A 20,011-nucleotide genomic window follows, 5' to 3' on the forward strand; every position below is an offset into this window, starting at 1 on the left:
GTACTGCAGAGACTAGGAGGCTTTGAAGGATTGGTGCGGTCCGATCCAGCGCCCCCCCCCCCCCCCAGATGTTGCACCCAGGGACAGATGTTCCCCCTTGCCCACCCTCAGCTCCGCCTCTGGGAAGGGGCAGGAGAGGCACTCCTGCAAAATGCCCACTGGAGGCATTCCTAACACCCTACCCCAGCTCTTATTGGGCGGCTCTGCCTCTTCCCTGCACTTGCCTGCCTCCCTCCTCTGTGCGAGACACACAGAGCACAGAGCTGCAGCGTCGTGACCCCAGGGGTCACTGAAATCGAAGCTAAAGGATTTCTGGCCACAGGAGTGGCGGAAAGTAGCGGTAATTGAGGCTACCTAATTTGGCTAGTCCCCTGCATCAGGTAATAGGTTCTCTTTGAGAAAAATGCCCAACTCAAGCTCTCTTTCAGCTCTATCAAAGGGCTATATCCACTTCATGATGAAGTAATTTATTTATTTATTTTATTTATATATTGAAATTATAAAGAGCCAGCATATTACGCAGCCCTGGACATTGGTTAAGGTTACAGACAATAAGACAATACATAAATACAAGCAAACCAGATCACACAGCACAGTATGAGTACAAGGTAATGCTTAGTCACTGGATGGGAGCATGGAGATTAGGCAAGTTGAGTTCACTCAGATCCATAGGATGGGTGCACAGTAATGGAGGTGCATGATCAGGTAGGAGACATAAGGAGGAGGACCTTCCCGAAAGCTTACAATCAAGAGGGAGAGGTAGAGACACAAAAAGTAATACCGGACTCTGTATTTTAATTAATTTGTTTATTAGTGGATCAGTTTTAAAGCAAATCTACATTCTACTTATCTCCATGTGGGCCCATGGCTCTGCTCTGTTTTCCTGGCAGCATGTACATAATCAGGTAACATGCTGCTAGTTGACAGAGCGGGAGCGCACCACGAGAATGAAGACAGAGGCTTTTAGACTGAAGGAGGAACAGGTGAGCTCCACTTGGTATACTCTGCAGGGGCCCAGTATTTACATTCAGGGAGGCCTCGATGGGGGAGAGAGAAGTTTGGGCGCTGGGCAATAGCCCAGTTTGCCTCTGTAAAAGCATTGGACGTAGATTATCATACCTCCGTGCTTGCGTAGTTTTGCCCCAGGTCAGGTATACTTTAACCCTTCAGCAGCCAATTTATTTAAAGGCTTGCACGTACTCCAGGCCAATTTATTTTAGCACTTTATTTCTTATTTGTTACATTTCCTTTTCTTCTAATTAGCACTGCTGTAATGTGTGTTTATGGTCACTTGTCACTAGGGTGCAGTGTGAGACAATAACAGAGGACTTCTGCTTTCAGTATCTATATTTTCTGCTAGTAGAGAGAAATCAAAGCATTCCAAGAATTTACAGCACAAGTTCTTCCATCTGAGGTCAACAGCAGCGCACTTATTTATTGAAGCTGCTAATGGGTTAAACGATTGCTTGCTGTACTCAAGGAGATAATAATTAGCTTGTCATCCGTTATAAAAAAAAAATTATTGAGTTGCAATAAAAGGTTTGGTGGAAAAATACTTAAAGTGACCTTAGCAGTGACTTTTTCTTTTTTTTAAAAAAAAAAAAAACTAACCTCCCCATAAGGGAAGTTTGTAATTGCATGTGCTGTATGGGGTGCAGGGAGCACCATTACCTACAGGGTGCACTATAATCGCATGTCCTGTACTACATCTCCTAGCATTCACAGCGGCAGGTGCGTGACCATTGCCAGGAATTGGAAATAGCTGCTGAAGTTTCCAGTCAGCTTGAGAAGATGTAGAATCCCGTAAGGGCTGGTCCAGAGGAGCAGCACCCCGTAGGTAAGTAATGGTGCTCCCTAGGGGCGTAACAATAGGGGGTGCAGAGGTAGCGACTGCAAAGGGGCCTTGGGCCAGAGGGGCCCAAAGGGCCCTCCCTCAACTACAGTATTAGCTGTCTATTGGTCCTGTGCTCATAATAATGACTTCTATAGATACTTTGAATAGCAGTAATCATTAACAAGCTGTTTCCCTGTGATGATCCGCTCAGCTGGCTGCACAGGCAGACAGCTGTTTGTCCATTCCTCTAGTCTGTGGGCTGCAGGTCTCTGGAACAGAGACCTGTCTTTCCATTGCAAGTTTCTGGTCTGTTCTCTTGCTGGGGAATTTGCATACATTCGTTATGCAAATCCCCTACCTGCCTTCTTTGATGACTGGCACTATAAGAGCTTTATGTTTCCCAGAAGGCTTTGCTGGTCATTTCCTTTCCATGGTCTGTTCCTGATGGACACTGCTGGAGTGTCAGCCATTGCTATCTAGTATAGTTAATTCCTGGGGGTTGCTTTAGGCTCCACTTCTAGCCCAGTCAGGTTGTATTATCTGTATTGCCTGTTCTGTCTTTGTCTTGCCTGTTGCCATTGTCCTGTCCCTACTGTGGTCGACAGGAAATGGTTCTGATCTCTGTTCTTGGAGTATAGCTGGTGCAGCGGTTGCTACCAGCTATCTCTTCTGTTCTGTCTCCTGGGATCGCACTAGCTACTTTTCGCTAGCGCTGGGGATCCTTCTGTTCTGTCTCCTGGGATCGCGCTAGCTACTTTTCACTAGCGCTGGGGATCCTTCTGTTCTGTCTTCTGGGATCGCGCTAGCCACTTTTCACTAGCGCTGGGGATCCTTCTGTTCTGCTACTCTGTACCTGGATCACGCTAGCCACTTTTCGCTAGTGCTGTGGATCCTATCTCTCGTTTGTCCCTGTTTTCGTGTGTCTGTCTTGTCCGCTACGCTTGCTGGAGGCTCGGTGAGGTAACCGTTAAGCAAGCGCTCGCGTCCTCTGTTTCATGTTTGTCTGTTAATGGTTAGTTAGGCGTGCTTGTCTCTATTGTGCTTATCACGTGGAGATCGCACATAACCGCGTGCACTGTTGCGAATGAGTGCGGTGTTCGCGGTTAGCTAGCGTTTGTTGTTTTCCGTATCTCCTTATTGTATTATTTGCTGTGCCTTTGCTACCCTCGTTTTCTATTCTGATCTGCCTTGTGTCACGTCTGGCGATCGCACCTCTCGCGATCGCGTTCCTATTTCGTATCTGCTGTTGTGTGTGTGTGCGCGGTCGCGGGGTGGCGACTGGATTGGCGCACACACATACAACCTGTCCCTTTGCTCAATCTCATTCGCAATCGCCTCTCTTGCGATTGCGTTCTGCGCTTCGTACAATTCCTGTCTGGCACTTGTGGAGGTACAGAGGATTGGTTCCTCTGCACTCCCCAGCGCCATCTGCCGACAGGAATTTCCCTCTACAGGTGCGTAGCACCTTTTGCTGGGTGCCTGCAAATATACGCTTGTGGAGCATTTCCGCCGTGTCAGCGCACGCGTTGTGCGCTGATCACGGAGAAAGTTCCACAATCGTTACATTCCCATCCCCTTCTTGCACCTCTGACACTGTGGTTGCCATTTGCAGGTGTTGGTGCACCGTATCAATTGTTATGTATAGAGTGCTTCAGGGCCCCATTGTAAAACTTGCATTGGGGCCCACAGCTCCTTAGCTGCACCACTGGTGTTCCCCCAACCCCTGCACCCACAACGGCACACACCATTATCAACTTCCCTTATGGGGAGGTTCTTTTTTTTTTAAAGAAACAAATTACTGCTCTTGGAGATAGTCTTGGAGAGATCTCATAAGGCAAGTCACTTTAAAAAAGCAATTCTTATGTAAGTTAGAGGTGGCTCTTAACAAGTTAATAGATCTTGAACTAAAACATGATAATTGAAAAGGTATTATTTGCAATAAATAGGTAAATAAATAAAAACAAAAAGTGGCCAATATCCAATTTGCTGAAGTGCAAAAATCATTATGTTACACCAAGCAATTATTTTATGAAAGAGACAGTACAGAGCACACGCCATTCTCACCGAAAGATATCAAAGCTCAAAGAACAATTTACTCAATAAAAGACAAACTAGGTCAGGAACATTATGACCTCAATAATATTACTTAGGTTTTCGAGATTATTTTATAAAGCTGAACAAATTAAATAGGCCTTCTAACTCCCTCAACTGAATTTACAGCTAGAAATGTCTTAAATTCCTGTAAACTCACCAAGTAATCCAGCGTCCAATTATCTTTCTTAAAGTGGACCTGAACTCTTGCACAGGATAGAATGAAAACAAATAGAAATGCACCCTGTATGTATTTAGAGAGGTTGCCTGTTTAATTCTTCCTCATTTGTGTCTAATCACTAGTTGTAATTTGATCTCTCCCATGCCACCTGACTGCAACGGCAGATAAGCTCATTTGAAAGCACATGATGTTAACAATATGTCTGCTTCCATGAAAGCAGGAAGTAAAATCAGCATCCGATGCGCCGTTATCGGCACACCGGGTGCAAAGTTTACAGGGCAGCGGGTGCAACATTATCGGCGCACCTCGCACTATTAACGGCTGCACGCGATGTAGCTTTGCGTGGCCTTTAGTGCTCGCTTTCACTCCGGCGCTAACACTTAGCGCCAGTTAGTGAATCAAGCCCAATTAGTACAAGGTAATGCTTAGAAAGTCACTGTATGGAGATTAGGCAAGTTAAGTTCACTCAAATGCATAGCATGAGTGCACAGTAAAGCCTCTTTTCCACAAACTGTTTACAGGCAGTGAAATGCCCCTCAAACGCTCACAACTGCACACTGCTGCTTGGTAACTGCTTTCTGCTGCCTGGTAACTGCTTGCTGAGCACACAGTTCAACAGTTCGTGGAAAAGAGGCCTAATGGAGGTGAGTGATCAGGTAGGAGACATGAGGAGGACCCTGCCCGAAGGCTTACAATCTAGAGGTAGAGGTAAGGACACAAAATAATACCGGACTCTGTATTTTAATTAATTTGTTTATTAGTGGATCAGTTTTAGAGAAGACACAGATGCTATCTTCATACCTTCCCCTGGATAAATAATTGGCAGCTAGAAGAGGGGGGGGGGGACCTGGCAGCTCCTATAGCTATTAGAAACCAGGAATAAACGTGGTGCTTAATTCCCTTTAAACCAAAATAGGAACAAAGAGCAGGCAATTTCATTCCAGACCAGTTAACCCCCAATTCTCTAAAAAATTGCATGGACGGATGCACCTGCAAGGGCGCAGCACAGAATTGCATATACGGACGCACCCACGCACCCACACCACAACCACTGCCTTTTACGCGAATGGCATCGCCGCCCAAAAACCTGCAGTTATGGGGTGCACAGGTGCATCTGTGCATCTAATCCTTTAGAGAAATACGTTCCTCACATCTTGGGCTTGATTCATAAAAGCGTGATAACTGCTATCACGGCAGTTATCACGCGATCTGCCGCGCGTAAAGGATTACTCTGCGTGATAAATGAACGTTTGCGTGCGATGACGCACATGAAACACGCATGTGATCGCGCGCAAACCTTTACCCATGCAAACCTTCGCGCGCAGCAGATCATGTGATAACTGCCATGATAGCAGTTATCACGCTTTTGTGAATCTAGTCCCTTCTCTCCAATAACCCCTTCCTTTATTGTGAGTCATGTGACGTCCTGGTACAGTTAACTCCTGATGCCCCACCCCTGATGCTGTCTGATACCCCCCCCCCCCGGGCTGTGTGTTTGGCAGTGAGTGTGAGTGGTGTCACTGTGCGGGACGATGGAGCTGTGAGTGGTGGCTTGGCTGCTGTTGGTGTGCAGGGTTTAGTGTAGGTGGCAGCTCGCTCTGGCTTGGGGCAGGTGGAGCTGTGTAGCTGGAGAGGAGATCGCGGCACCAGTAGAGTTGAACTGCTATTCAGCCGAGGAGGACGGTAGCGAAGAGGATGTAGCAGGACTCAGGAGGAGAAGGAGAGGAGGTGGCAGGAGGCCTGTCTGCAAGCCGTGGAGGTGTCACAAGTTGGTCCACTGCACAGCCATGTACTCCCTGCTTGCCATCGGTCACCAGGTTGACCCAATGGGCTGTGCAAGTTATGTACCTACCCTGACCGTGCTCGACAGACTAGGCATCCGTGGTCAGGTGGACCCTTTACCCAACACTGTGTGCCAGAGATGACACCACTTGCTTCTCAACTTCACGGTACAGTTTGGGTATCGCCTTTTTAGAGAAATTATTTTGGCCTGGTATCTTCCACTGCGGTGTTCCAATGGCCACAAATTTACGGAAGGCCTCCGAGTCCACCAGCAGGTATGGTAACAGCTGGCGAGCTAACAGTTCCGCCAAGCCAGCTGTCAGACGCCGGGCAAGGGGGGTGACTGGCAGAAATTGGCTTCTTCCACTTAAAGATTTCCTTCACGGACACCTGGCTGCTGTGGGTAGAGGAGCAGGAACCGCTTAAGGGCAGAGGTGTAGAGGAGGAGGGTGGCTGTGAAGGTGCAAGTGAGAAAGTGGCTGAAGATGCTGCCCCTGAAGGAGGAAGAGGAGAAGGAGGGTGGCTTTGCTTTTGTGTGCTGCTTTTACTCAGGTGCTCTTCCCATTGCAGTTTGTGCCTTTTCTCCATGTGCCTTTGTAAGGCAGTTCTCCCTACGTGGGTGTTGGCCTTTCCACGGCTCAATTTTTGGAGGCAGAGAGAACAGATGGCATTGCTCTGATTTTTGGCAGACACACTAAAACATTTACAAACCGCTGAGCCCCCCTGGGGTGATGACACTATGGTGGCATCAGCAGCTGATGTTGAAGGGTACGTTGGCTGGCGCCGGACACTGCCAGCATCTGTTTCTGACGATGAGCTCCCCCTGCTTCTTTCAGCAACTCGTCTCCTCCTACTCCTCTCTGGCTCCCCCTCTGAACTGTCCCCTTGGTCATCTTGTCTCTTAGAATCCCAAGTGGTATCCGTATCATTGTCGTCATCATCATAATCATCCTGCCCAGCTTTGCTTGCCTCAGACACCTCCAAAACTGCACCAACAGTAGGTACGTCATCCTCCTCCTCACCGTAACGTAACGTCCATAGTGTCGCCGCGTAACTCAGATATGAGGTGGTGTAACTTGCTTAGTGCCTTCATCTAGTTGTAACAATAATGGCTGTGAATTTCCCACCAATTAACTCCTGCGAAGTGTCAAATACAGCGGATGTGGTGCTTGCAGTAGCGCTGGTGGCTGAGGAAGATTAGGTGTTCTGTGTTAAATAGTCACCCACATCCTGACAATCTTGGAAGTTGATGGGACGTGCCTTTTTCTGAGCACTGTACTTTGGGCCAGGGAAGCACGAAATCACAACACAGACCTGCCGGGTGGCCTTCCTCTGGGTCTGCCTCTACCTGTTTTGTCTGTTTTGTCCATATCGGGGGGGATGAAGTGAAAGATATGCACTGACTTGACTAATACAATATGCAGTCACACAGGTGCAGTTAACAGGTATGCACGGAGTGGTATATCACACTCCGTGCACACACATAGGTAGGTGAGTGCACTGTGAACAGGTAGGTATATGCAGTGATGTGTATTACAATGTGCACCTGTCACACACAGACAGGTAGCAGACAGGCACAGTGACACTGCGTGTGCTCAACTCACATAGGTAGGTGGGTGCACTGTGACCAACAGGTAGGTAGGTATATGCAGTCATGGGTATTACAATGTGCACCTGTCACACACAGGTAGTCACTAAATGTGCTGGGCCTGGCAGTGGCACACACAGTATGAATTATCAAGGCTGTCTATGCAACACAAGTGTCAGTGGGACACACACACAAACAAACAAAAAAAATAGATCACAAGAACAAGATTAGCTCTCAAAAGAGCTGTTGTGGGGTGCTTTTTTTTAGCAATAAGAATCAGCAAGGAGCAAGTTAAGAAGCCTACAAAATCCTAACTAATCTTTCCCTATGAGAGTCTGCAGCAGTTGTCCCTTCTCTATTTACTGCAGGCACACGAGTGAGTAAAATGGCCGGCAATGCCTGACTTTTATAAGGGTCGGGGGGGGGGGGGGGGTGGCTCCAGTGACTACAATGTGTCTGCTGACTGTGATGTAGTGGGTCAAAGTTGACCCTAATGGTGCACTATTCAGTTAAAGTTCACGGTTCTCTGCGATCGCGAACCATAGAAAATCGCCAGCGAACCGTTCAGGCCATCTCTAGTCACTCTGTGTCTCCAATGAACGGAGGTTCTACCAATCTCATCTAACTAACCTTCTCCCTTTGGTCTCGCCAAGTCACACACTTGTCTTTCTTTCCTTTCAAACCTCTCAAACGTTTCCTCACTCTCAGAGGCATCTGCTTTCTCTTTCTTTAGACAATAGACTAAATGGGTTAACTTCTTCAGGGGAATTTGTTTAGCTCTTAATAATTTACTGACGAAAGAAAAGTTCCATAAGCAAAAGATGATGGAAGATGTGTATTATTCAGGGTTATTGGTCAGGTACAAGGCCAGATTTGTACTTTTTACCTCCCAAGGCCCACTACCACCAGCTGCCCCTGGACTGAGAGCATCCTAAACTTCACCACCAATATGGCAGGGATTAGATTGTAGGCTCCTCTGAAGACAGTTAGTGAAGTGATGTCAGGGATTACATTATAAGCACCTCTGAGGACAGTTATTGACACGATGGCAAGGATTAGATTGTAAGCTCCCTGATGAGCAGCACATTCGGTGAGTGACAGGCAGCTCAGAGATCACTGTAAGTGCCTGTAAGTGGCTGTCGATAGCCACCCACCGCTACATGCAAACTCTGTGTAGTAGGACAAATGTTCGTTAAAGCTAACTGCTACTGCCACCCTGCTGCCCACAGCCCGCCCCTTGCTTTCCTGGTGCCTTAGGCCTTGATCTTTGTGGCCTTGCCTGAAATAGGCATTGCATCATGTTACAGTTAAGGGACAATGCTTTTAAGATCTAGATTTACATCTCTTCTATAATAAAAATTAGAACAAAAACATTAGGGAGATGACACTTTGGGAAACATCGAAATGTGGGACTGGTGGTGAGTTTATTAAACAGGCCTCAAAGCTAAAGGAAATAAAAGCATTAGATTTGATTCTCCGCCTCCTAAATCCTCCTAAATAAAAATCCAGAGACGAATGAGACAGAAATCTATAAACTAAGAGTTCAAATGCATTCAAAGTGTACAAGGAAAATAATGAACAGGGGACAGTACTACGATTTATGAAGTAAAAAAAAAAAATAAAAAAATCTTTCAAGCTACTAAAGATCTGCTAGAGAAAATCTAAAGGCCGTTACCCATCTTGTGATTCTTCCAAAGATTTTCCCGACGATTAGCGATGTTTTGAGCGATGAGTGGTTGTTTACGCAATCTCGTGACGTGGGTACATCTTAGCATCCCACGCTGATAACGACGACTGTTAGGGCTGGAACCCATTAGAGTGATTTTTTGAGCGTTTAGGGAGCGTGAGAAATCGCTAGCGATTTCCCTAAACGCTCTGCCAATGTTAATGGATGGTGCAAATTCCACAGAAGCGATTGCGGTTAGCAAAATCGCAAACGCAGGACATGCAGCATTTTGTTAGCGTTAGCGCTTCAATGTAAAGTATATAATCGCTGGCGCTCATCAAAACTTGCACGGAGCGATTTTGCTAGCGTTTTGAAGTTAATGTACACTGTATCAAAATTAATAGAAAGGACCAATCAGAATTTAAAACGCTAATCGCTACACAACTGCTGGCAAATTGATACACTTTTTAAAATCGCTCCCTAAAACGCTCAAGGAATCGCTTACAAACTGCTCATACAAAACGCTAGTGATTGCGTTTTGCAGTGGTTTCCATGCCTCATGGCGGATTGGATCTTTAAAGTGAACCTCCAGACTAAAAATCTACTCAGCAGCTCTCAAAAGGCTTGGGGTTTCACAGCATCAGAACTTTTGTTTTTCTCACCCAAGCCTCAGTTTTAGCTGCACAGAAGCTAAGGTCCACCCCATCAAAAAATCTGCCCGGGCATTTTTCCCCTGATGCTGTGCAAAGCATGATGGGATCTCTAATGTTGTTGTTCTTGTTGCTTAGCAACTGGGAAGGGTGATCAGGACTCAGGACAGTTGGAACTGTGTCTTATGCTCCCTGTCAACTCTTTTCAACCAAAAAGATGGCTGCCCTCATGACATCACAAACATTTGCCTGTTCTTTTAAAACAGGGCGGGTAAGAGATTATATTGCCTATCTATTTTAATTAACATAACTAAAATAACCTAATGACAGTATGTTTGTTTAGGCTGAAGTTCATCTTTAAGATCTCCCCCTACTCCTGTTCAAAGTACTGCAATTGCTTGAAGTCTCGTCGTGCCCATCATGTAACATTTCGCATACCCACCGGCAGCAAGATGCATCGGCCGAGCGCTCCTTGTCAGGGAGACGTCGCTGGATACATCTCCCCGCATCAGGTGAGTACTTGGCTTTAAACATGGATTTTATAGAATAGATTATAGTGAGGGAGGAATTTAAACAGCAGAGACGATATCCTGCTTGATTTGTTTTTCAATCCCAGGATAATTTGTTCAATAAAAAAAATGAACACTGACCACTCCCTAATTGACAAGCTTCTGAGACCACTTAAAATAAATCAATTAGATAAAGATGGCAGTGCCAAATTAGGTCACACATTTTCAATTAGGGACGATAAAAATGCCTTGAGGTCTGATAACAAAAGGGAAAGGTCCAGGCCGAGACGGATTTATTACTGAGTTTTATAATGCATTTATGGTGGAGTTGGCAATGCTTGATTTATTGAACAGTATTTTTTAAACTAATCCTTTTACAATCAATATGGTAAAATCCTAACTATCTGAAAGATAATCTACCCTGGGACGGGGGACGGGGCTCTGGACCCTAAAGAGGCTTCCCCTGTCCGGCCCAGCCATCTGGATTCAGTGCTGACTCCCCTGGACACAGAGTAGCAATAATGTTTACAACTGCCGCTGTACACATGTGCAGTAGTGGCTATCCTCTCATACTCCAGTAGAAATAGCCAAGCCTGATCGGGTCCACTCTACTGCCCTGGCGCAAACAGCTCGCACCTGTGAAGTAGAGTGGACCTGATCGATCTCGGTTATTTCCACTGGAGCCCGAGCAGAGAGCCGTTACTGCCGGATTAGAAAATAATGGCGCACAGCGCCTATGCATAAAAATGGCGCCGCATTAAAAAGATACGCTTATCGCTATTTATCGTTAGTACTGCATAATAATGGCGCACTGGGAAAAAAGAAGAAAAATGGCACACACTAACGTTATTTATCAATAGTGGCACACACTAACGTTATTTATCAATAGTGCCGTTCAACAGTAGACGTTATTGCCCACAGTAATGATATTTATCAATAGCGCCCTACATAAGCCAAACTGCAGAGGTTATTTAACTGCAAAATGGTGAATGGATTTACTGTAACACTGTCAAGGTTAGGGTAAGGCACCACTGGGGGGGGGATCTTAGGGTTAGGCACCACCAGGGGGGTCTTAGGGTTAGGCACCACCAGGGGGGTGGTTAGGGTTAGGCACCACCATGGGGGTTTTAGGGTTGGGCACCACCAGGGGGGTGGTTAGGCACCACCAGGGGGGTCTTAGGGTTAGGCACCCCCAGGGGGGCTTAGGGTTAGGCACCACCAGGGGGGTGGTTTGGATTAGGCACCACCAGGGGGGTTTTAGGGTTAGGCATCACCAGGGGGATGGTTAGGCACCACCAGGGGGGATGGTTAGGGTAAGGCACCACCAGGGGGGTGGTTAGGGTTAGGTACCACCAGGGGGGTAGTTAGGGTTAAGAACCACCAGGAGGGGTCTTAGGGTTAGGCACCACCAGGGGGGTGGTTAGGATTAGGCACCACCAGGGGGGTTTTAGGGTTAGGCATCACCAGGGGGATGGTTAGGCACCACCAGGGTGGAGGTTAGGGTTAGGCACCACCAGGGGGGTGGTTAGGGTTAGGCACCACCAGGGGGTGGTTAGGGTTAGGCACCACCAGGGGGGTCTTAGGGTTAGGCACCACCAGGAAGGGTCTTAGGGTTAGACACCACCAGGAGGGGTCTTAGGGTTAGGCACCACCAGGGGGGTCTTAGGGTTAGGCACCACCCGGGGGGTCTTAGGGTTAGGCACCACCCGGGGGGTCTTAGGGTTAGGCACCACCCGGGGGGTCTTAGGGTTAGGCACCACCCGGGGGGTCTTAGGGTTAGGCACCACCCGGGGGGGTCTTAGGGTTAGGCACCACCCGGGGGGTCTTAGGGTTAGGCACCACCCGGGGGGTCTTAGGGTTAGGCACCACCAGGGGGGTGGTTAGGGTTAGGCACCACCAGGGAGGTTTTAGGGTTAGGCATCACCAGGGGGATGGTTAGGCACTACCAGGGGGGAGGTTAGGGTTAGGCACCACCAGGGGGGTGGTTAGGGTTAGGCACCACCAGGGGGGTGGTTAGGCACCACCAGGGGGGTCTTAGGGTTAGGCACCACCAGGGGGGGTCTTAGGGTTAGGCACCACCAGGGGGGGTCTTAGGGTTAGGCACCACCAGGGGGGTCTTAGGGTTAGGCACCACCAGGGGGGTCTTAGGGTTAGGCACCACCAGGGGGGTCTTAGGGTTATGCACCACCAGGGGGGTCTTAGGGTTAGGCACCACCCGGGGGGTCTTAGGGTTAGGCACCACCGGGGGGGTCTTAGGGTTAGGCACCACCAGGGGGGGTCTTAGGGTTAGGCACCACCAGGGGGGGTTTAGGGGTTAGGGATAGGTACAGAGAGGGTTCTGTGTGTTAACGCTAAATAACAATAAGGCTTGAACGTTAAATAGCAATAAGCGTCAAATGGATTAACGGCAACACCGTGCGCCATTATTCGCAGGCGCCATTTTCAGATGGACCCGTTACTGCGCATGTGCCTGCTCAGACAAGGGGCTGACAAGGAGGTCCTTGGGGGGTCCCAGCACTGGATCCCCTCTACCTAGGAGGAAGGGGGGAGCCTCTTTAGGATCCAGACGCTTCCCCCTCCTGAGGTAAGTACCCCCAGAGGCTCTTTTTTTTGTTACAGATTCTCTTTGTGTTTAATACCCAAAGAAGAAAAATATACTTCCTAATGTAACAGCTGGTTCCCCATAGTTATGTCAATTTCAACACCGTCAGAAGACCTACTAAAGCACCAATTAATAAAAAACTGATCAACTATAAACTCCATTCTTGAACTCCAGATAAAAAAAAAAACATTTCAGAATAGCTTTCCAAATATGCTTCCAAATTCACGGCAGATTTCTCAGATTTATAGTGTACAGATCATGTATTAAATCCAAATTGGCAAAACAACCAGGGGCGTAACTAGAAATCACTGGTACCCCTGCGAAACTTTGGATGGGCCCCCCTCCTCCACTCGCTTTCTGCACGGAAAAACTGGGAACCAATGTGTTTCAATTGGCTAGTGCATACTTGAATGTGTTTTCCCCATGCAGGTAAAAACAGACAGCAGTGAAGTATCAAAGGTATTTTCTCGATCAATTACATTAGCTTCTGTGATAAAATATGCATAGTACAGAGCACTTGGGGAGGGGGTAGAGAGGGTGGGGGCTGGGCATTGTACACAAGAATAGGGACTGTCTACAAATCTTTGTTTGCAAAACGTTGTATGATTCCTTATCGGTGGCTGAGCAGATGCAGTCATAGGAACAACTGTACAGAGAGCAGAAAGCTTTTTCATTCCTTACCCTTAAACAGAATTTTGACATTCCTTACGTAGGGATGTACTCACTTTTGTTGCCGACAGATTAGATATTAAGGCTGTGTACTGAGTTATTTTGATGGAACAGCAAATTTACACTGTTTACAAGCTGTACTGACTACTTGGTATCAATGTGTCATATCTTCAGTGTTGTCCCATAAAAATATATAATAAAATATTTACAAAATGTGAACAGTGAACTGTGTTCATTTTTTGTAAGATACTGTAGCTGTACAGGTCTCAGTATAATAATATCATGATCATCTAAAATAGCACAGGTGGAAGTCACAGAGATGCTCAGATAAGATATCAAGCGAGTCATTTGTAATAACCGTCAGCTCAGCCCTGAAGGACTAGTCAGAAAAGTGGCAGATCCATCTCAGAAATTCGAGTCACTAATTCAAGTTGATGTCTTTCTTTCTACCCTTGGAACTCTGAGATGTTCACCATTAGAGTGTGAGTGACGCTGATGTCTGGGATCAAAGCATCCGCCAAGACAACATCACCGAGGATGACTGGTAAGGTTTCCCATTCTAATCTGATGATGTATTCAAGTAGTTTGAGAGAACGGGAGGCAGCAAAGATAGCTTAAAAAAATAAAAAAAAGAGCTTAAAATGATCCTGCAAAAAAATTGGCAAGTATAGAAAAAAATTGCAAAAATTTTTTTGTAACAGGATCCTCCGCATGAGGGATGCTTGCCAGGAAATGTAGTCCATGGATGCAAGAACATTTCTGTTTTCGCATCAATGGACTACATCTCTCGGCATGCACTGTGGCAGGTGCATGCGCACAAAATCCCTGGGAAGTTCAGGATCCAGTACAGCTGCAATTGGTCCGTGGAGAAGATGGCAGCTCCCATGGTGAGAGGAGCAGTACCACTTAGATAAATAATTACGCTCAACCCCAATCCTTGCTCCCCCCAGCAGCACATTTTATTACAAACCTCTCTTATGGAATGCTGAACGCACGGTGATTGGGGTATTGGATGTCTATGGGCGATGCAAATAGTGTATACAACAGAGCACAGTGCATCACCGAGCACTTTCTGGAACTGATGGGAATCCCAGTGACGTAGTACCTGCCCAGCAGGGATTACGTCATTAAGCGGGGCGGTGCTTTGCAAATGACTCTGTCGGCGCTCTCTATCGCAGGTTCATATGAATGAGGTTTGTTGTGGTGTGATGTGGCAGAGGCATCAAACCGCAACACAAAAACAAGTGTAAAACCAGCCTCAAAAGTAGAACTGTAAAAGTGATCATTAGAGCATCTGCAAAATTTGGGTAAAGAGGCTCCCCAGTGTGAATAAAATTTGATTAAAAACAAGATGAAATCAAAAGAAATAAGGTGGCTTACCTCAATTACAAAATCTTTGTGTAGACAAAGAGATATTTATTTAGCACAGGCAATTCGTTTCACAGGGTCTAAGCCCACTTCCTCAGGCCAATAACAGTGCCAATTGCAAATAGCTGATCAGCAAAGGGAGGCTTTGTCTATACAAAGATTTTGTCATTGAGGTAAGCCACCTCGTTTCTTTAAATTTTATCTTGTTTTGAATCTAATTTTATTCACTCTGGGGCACCTCTTTACACAAATTGTGCTTTATATACGCCCCAATATACCCTGTTTAAGGGGTCTTGACAGACCACACTTTTACCAAGGAAAGAGACCACACCCAGGTCTGGTTGGACCACCCCAGGTGGAGCCGGGTTTGTTCTCTCCACCTGCTTCCTGTGGTCGTTTGCCCTCTGCAACACGCCTTTGTGAGTACTACATTTACTTCACCTGTTGGTATCCTGTATATGAAAGCATACATCGCTATTGGGCTACCGTTTTTTGTCTCTTGTGTCTTTTTCTCTAGGGTGCCGAGACACCCCTACTACTCTACATTAGAGCATCTGAGTCAGTCCTAAAAGGGGGAAGTGCCAGTTTGGTTCCCTCTTTAAATACCCATGGTTACCATATTAACCGACATCACTAAACAAACCGTATAAATAGTCACAGAGAGTTCTCGTTATGCATGAAGAGCACACGGTGAGAAATTCTTTAGCCTCTTCATAACTAAACTCCCTGCACTTCACATTTCTCTGTAAATTGATGTCAGGTGGTGTCACATTAGTAAAAACTAAAAACAGGCCTCTGAAAACAAGCTTGTGGATATTTGAATGTATGGAATTTGGGAAGGGTAGTCGTGTCCTATGCCAGCTGAATGATAAATTCTCTCATGTTATTTGCCTAGTGTATGCAAAATATCCTCTAGGATGTTATCTCTAATATGGTGACTATACAAGGCTACATGGATGATGTCATCTTCCTGCTGCTGTCCAATCGTAACGCTAATTAGTCTTCCTCCAAGAGGACAGAGAAAATTACGAGGTCTGAGACGGTAAGCCTAATTTACAAAGGTATTCCAGAGCCTGAGATCAGTGGAAAAAATAAAATAATATGAAATAATAAGGTGGCATGAAGTGATAGCCAAAATTGGCCATTGTCGTTTAGACATCAATTTTGCAAAATATGGGCATGAGAAAACTAATTTTCACCAAATGCACTAAAGTCTATGGGAATAAGAAAACACATTTTCACGAAAGTTCCTATTTTGGCTAAAATGTGAGTCAGCCAGTGAAAAAAAACTAATTTCTATGGGAAAATTACTTTGGTGAAAAATCGAGCTCATCCTTAGCAGCAAGGCCACAATCCTAAAAAAAAAAAAAAAAAAAAAAAAAACGAGCTCATCCTTAGCACCCCTGGCCACAATCCTAAAGTGGACCTGAACTCAGTATGTCCTCTCTGCTCTTAAAGATACACAACAGCATAATAAACTTTAAACAAAAAAACATTTCTTTGTCACAGCTGATACAAATCCTAAAATAAATCTGAACTTTCTACTTCCTGATTCATGGAAGCAGACATATTGTTAAAAGTCTGTGCTTTCAACTGAGCTTATCTGCCATCTCTGTCGTGGCAGTCATGTGACACAGGGGAGAGATCAGATCACAACTTGTGATTAGACACAAATAAGGGTGAATTAAACTGGCTAAACTCTCTAAATGTCAGGCCTGTAGGAGTATCCACTCACGAATCAGCTCCAATGCCCCAATCTACCTCCACATGCTTCACCCTATGTGGCAGGTCCCCGCTGGAATGAGAGGTGAGAAGACAACACCTACCCGACCTTGGTAACAACCATAGCGCCCAACCGTCCCGGATTCTTCGGGCGGTCATGGGTTGGGGGAGGGGTCCCGCTATCCTGGGACCACCCCCCCCCCCCCCCCTTGTGTCCTGGCAGGCAGAGGAGAGAAAAAAAAAAAAAGATCAAGGCACCAGCCGCGGACAGCCTCTGAAGTGTACTAATGCGGCGGGGAGCAGAGCCGACATCACTCCTTCCTCCCTCCCTCTCCATCATGGCCCCCCTCATGAGTCCCCTATGAAATGCAGAGATCGTGCACAGCGGGCGTTTAGTTTACATTACCGTTCGGTGACCGGCTTCCTACTTCCTGTTTCCCATGACGCGAAACAGGAGGTAGGAAGCCGGCCGCCGGAACGATAATGCAAACTAAACGCCTGCTGCGCACGATCTCTGCATTTCATGGGGACTTACAAGGGGGGCCATGATAGAGAGGGGGGGGGGGGAGGAAGGAGTGATGTCGGCTCTGCTCCCCGCCGTATTAGTACACTTTTGCGGCTGGTGCCTTGATCTTTTTTTTTTTCCTCTTCTGCCCAGTTGCTCCCTCCAATTCACCCCCACAGAGTGCCACCCACCCAGCGTCGCACCCTCCATTCCACCCAGAGTGGCACCCTCCTACCTAACCACCCAGAGTGGCACCCTGATACCCACCCACCCACAGTGGCACCCTCTTACCCACCTACAGAGTGGCACCCTCCTACCCACCCACAGTGGCACCCTCACAGCCACCCAGAGTGGCACCCTCCTACCCACCCACCCAGAGTGGCACCCTCCTAACCACCCACCCAGAGTGGCACCCTCCTAACCACCCACCCAGAGTGGCACCCTCCTACCCACCCGTGGCACCCTTCTACCCACCCGTGGCACCCTCCTAACCACCCACCCAGAGTGGCACCCTCCTAACCACCCATCCAAAGTGGCACTCTCCTAACCACCCAGAGTGGCACCCTCCTACCCACCCGGAGTGGCACCCTCCTATCCAACCACCCAGAGTGGCACCCTCCTCCCACCCGGAGTGGCACCCTCCTATCCAACCACCCAGAGTGGCACCCTCCTAACCCTCCACCCAGAGTGGCACCCTCCTAACCACCAATCCAAAGTGGCACTCTCCTAACCACCCAGAGTGGCACCCTCCTACCCACCCGGAGTGGCACCCTCCTATCCAACCACCCAGAGTGGCACCCTCATCCCACCCGGAGTGGCACCCTCCTATCCAACCACCCAGAGTGGCACCCTCCTCCCCACCCAGAGTGGCACCCTCCTCCCCACTACCAGAGTGGCACCCTCCTAACCACCCACACAGAATGGCACCCTCCTAACCACCCTACCAAAGTGGCATACTCCTAGCCACCCTACCAAAGTGGCACCCTCCTAGCCACCCTACCAAGAGTGGCACCTTCCTACCCACCCATTCAAAGTGGCAGCCTCCTACCCACCCACCCAGAGTGGCACCCTCCTGCCCACTCAGAGTGGCACTCTCCTCTCCACCCAGAGTGGCACCCTCCTCCCCACCCAGAGTGGCTTCCTCCTCCTTACCCACTGACACCCTACTGCCCACCCACTGGCACCCTCCTCCTACCCACTAGCACCCTCCTCCCCACCCTCGTCCTGCCCATTGTCACCCTCTCCCACCCTTCTGAAAAATGTAGGGTGGGGCTTAAGGCCGCACAGGGGGGCATGGCTTAAGTGTCCCTCTTTCTCATCTTCCAAAGTTGGGAGGTATGTACACCTAGGCCTTTAGTGTGCAAGGTATTGGAGCTGAATGCAGGGTAAGCAAATAAACTTCCAGGCCTAAACAAGAACACAGAGTAGCAAAGTGCAGCACCAGTCCAGGGTCATACACGGGTAAACAGAGATATCGCAGTACAGGAGGGCTAGGCAGAAGAGAGGTCAAAAAACGTATCAGATGTCAAACCAGGCAGCAAACTAAACGTAACGATAATCCAGGCAATAGGTCGGTTCAGGCAGCAGACAAGGGAGGTCCAGTAAACAAGCAGAGGTCGAAATCCAGATAATCCAATATAACAAGAGCAGGTATACAGAGCACCAAGCAACCAGCAAGCTAGAGCTATCACAGGCAACATGCCACTGTCACAGCAAGGTTTAAATACTGACAGCATCCAATCAGTGGCCGGCCACATGCACACAACAGCCAATCACACGCAGGCATTAATCCTGTTTAAGTGTCAGCTAACAGAGAGATCAGCTGACACAGGTGCCAATACATGTCAGCTGACTAACCAGTACTGACCAGCAAAACATCCTGACTGTGTGTCATCAATAGCATAGTGGTTCAGAGCATTGCCTCTGATGTGAGAGACCAGAGTTCAATCCCAGCCAGGGTCAACATCCATTATATTTATATTTATTGCATAAACCCCTGCCTAAGTGTCAGCTGACTATCCTGTCAGCTGACACTACCTCTGTCGCTGCCTCACACTGCGGCCGAGAGGAGCGAGACATCCGCCCACCAGTATGTGCAGAGCGATTCCTTACAGCAAACCCATCCCCCCCCCCCCCCCCCCCCCAGGAGTGGTCTTTGAACACTCCAACCTAGGTTTATCTGAAAATTTACCATAAAATTCATCAATAAGATGGTTGGCATGCACTTGCCTGGCCAGAACCCACAACCTCGCCTCTGGTCCATACCTTTTCCAATCAATGAGGAACTGGAGAGAATTTCTTACCATGCGAGAATCAAGGATTTTTTCTACCTCAAATTCCTGTTCCCCATCTATCTCAACTGGAGGAGGTGGAGACTTGGAAATGTCAACATTAGCTGCAGATTGACATGAAAAGTATCAACCCCTCTCACAGAAGATGGTAATTTTTACTCTGTAGGTGACCTTGTTTATTCTTTCCGTAACCAGATATGGTCTGTAACGATTGTGGAACTTCCTCCGTGACCAGCACACAACGCGTGCGCGGATACGGCGGAAATCCTCCACAAGCGTATAATTGCAGGAACCCAGCAAAAGGTGCTAAGCACCCGTAGAGGGAAATTCCTGTCGGCAGATGGCGCTGAGGAGTGCAGAGGAACCAATCCTCTGTACCTCCACAAATGTCAGACAGGAATTGTACGAAGCGCAGAACGCAATCGCAAGAGAAGCGATTGCGAATGAGAACAAGCAAAGGGACAGGTTGTATGTGTGTGCGCCAATCTAGTCGCCACCCCGCGACAGCGCACACACAACAGTAGATACGAAACAGAAACGCAACCGCAAGAAA

At 47.7% G+C, this 20,011-nt stretch overlaps 1 long non-coding RNA gene across 1 annotated transcript; it reads left to right on the forward strand.

The window, feature by feature from the left end:
- Positions 1–4,745: 4,745 nt before the first annotated feature.
- Positions 4,746–15,995, forward strand: LOC137559383 (uncharacterized). The gene is made up of 4 exons (XR_011029790.1): positions 4,746–4,814; positions 10,136–10,304; positions 13,872–14,116; positions 15,836–15,995. It is a non-coding gene; the product is annotated as an uncharacterized lncRNA (long non-coding RNA).
- The last annotated feature ends 4,016 nt before the right edge of the window (positions 15,996–20,011 follow it).

The sequence above is a fragment of the Hyperolius riggenbachi genome, chromosome 1 (genome assembly GCF_040937935.1).
Source record: "Hyperolius riggenbachi isolate aHypRig1 chromosome 1, aHypRig1.pri, whole genome shotgun sequence".
NCBI classification, from domain to species: Eukaryota; Metazoa; Chordata; class Amphibia; order Anura; family Hyperoliidae; genus Hyperolius; species Hyperolius riggenbachi.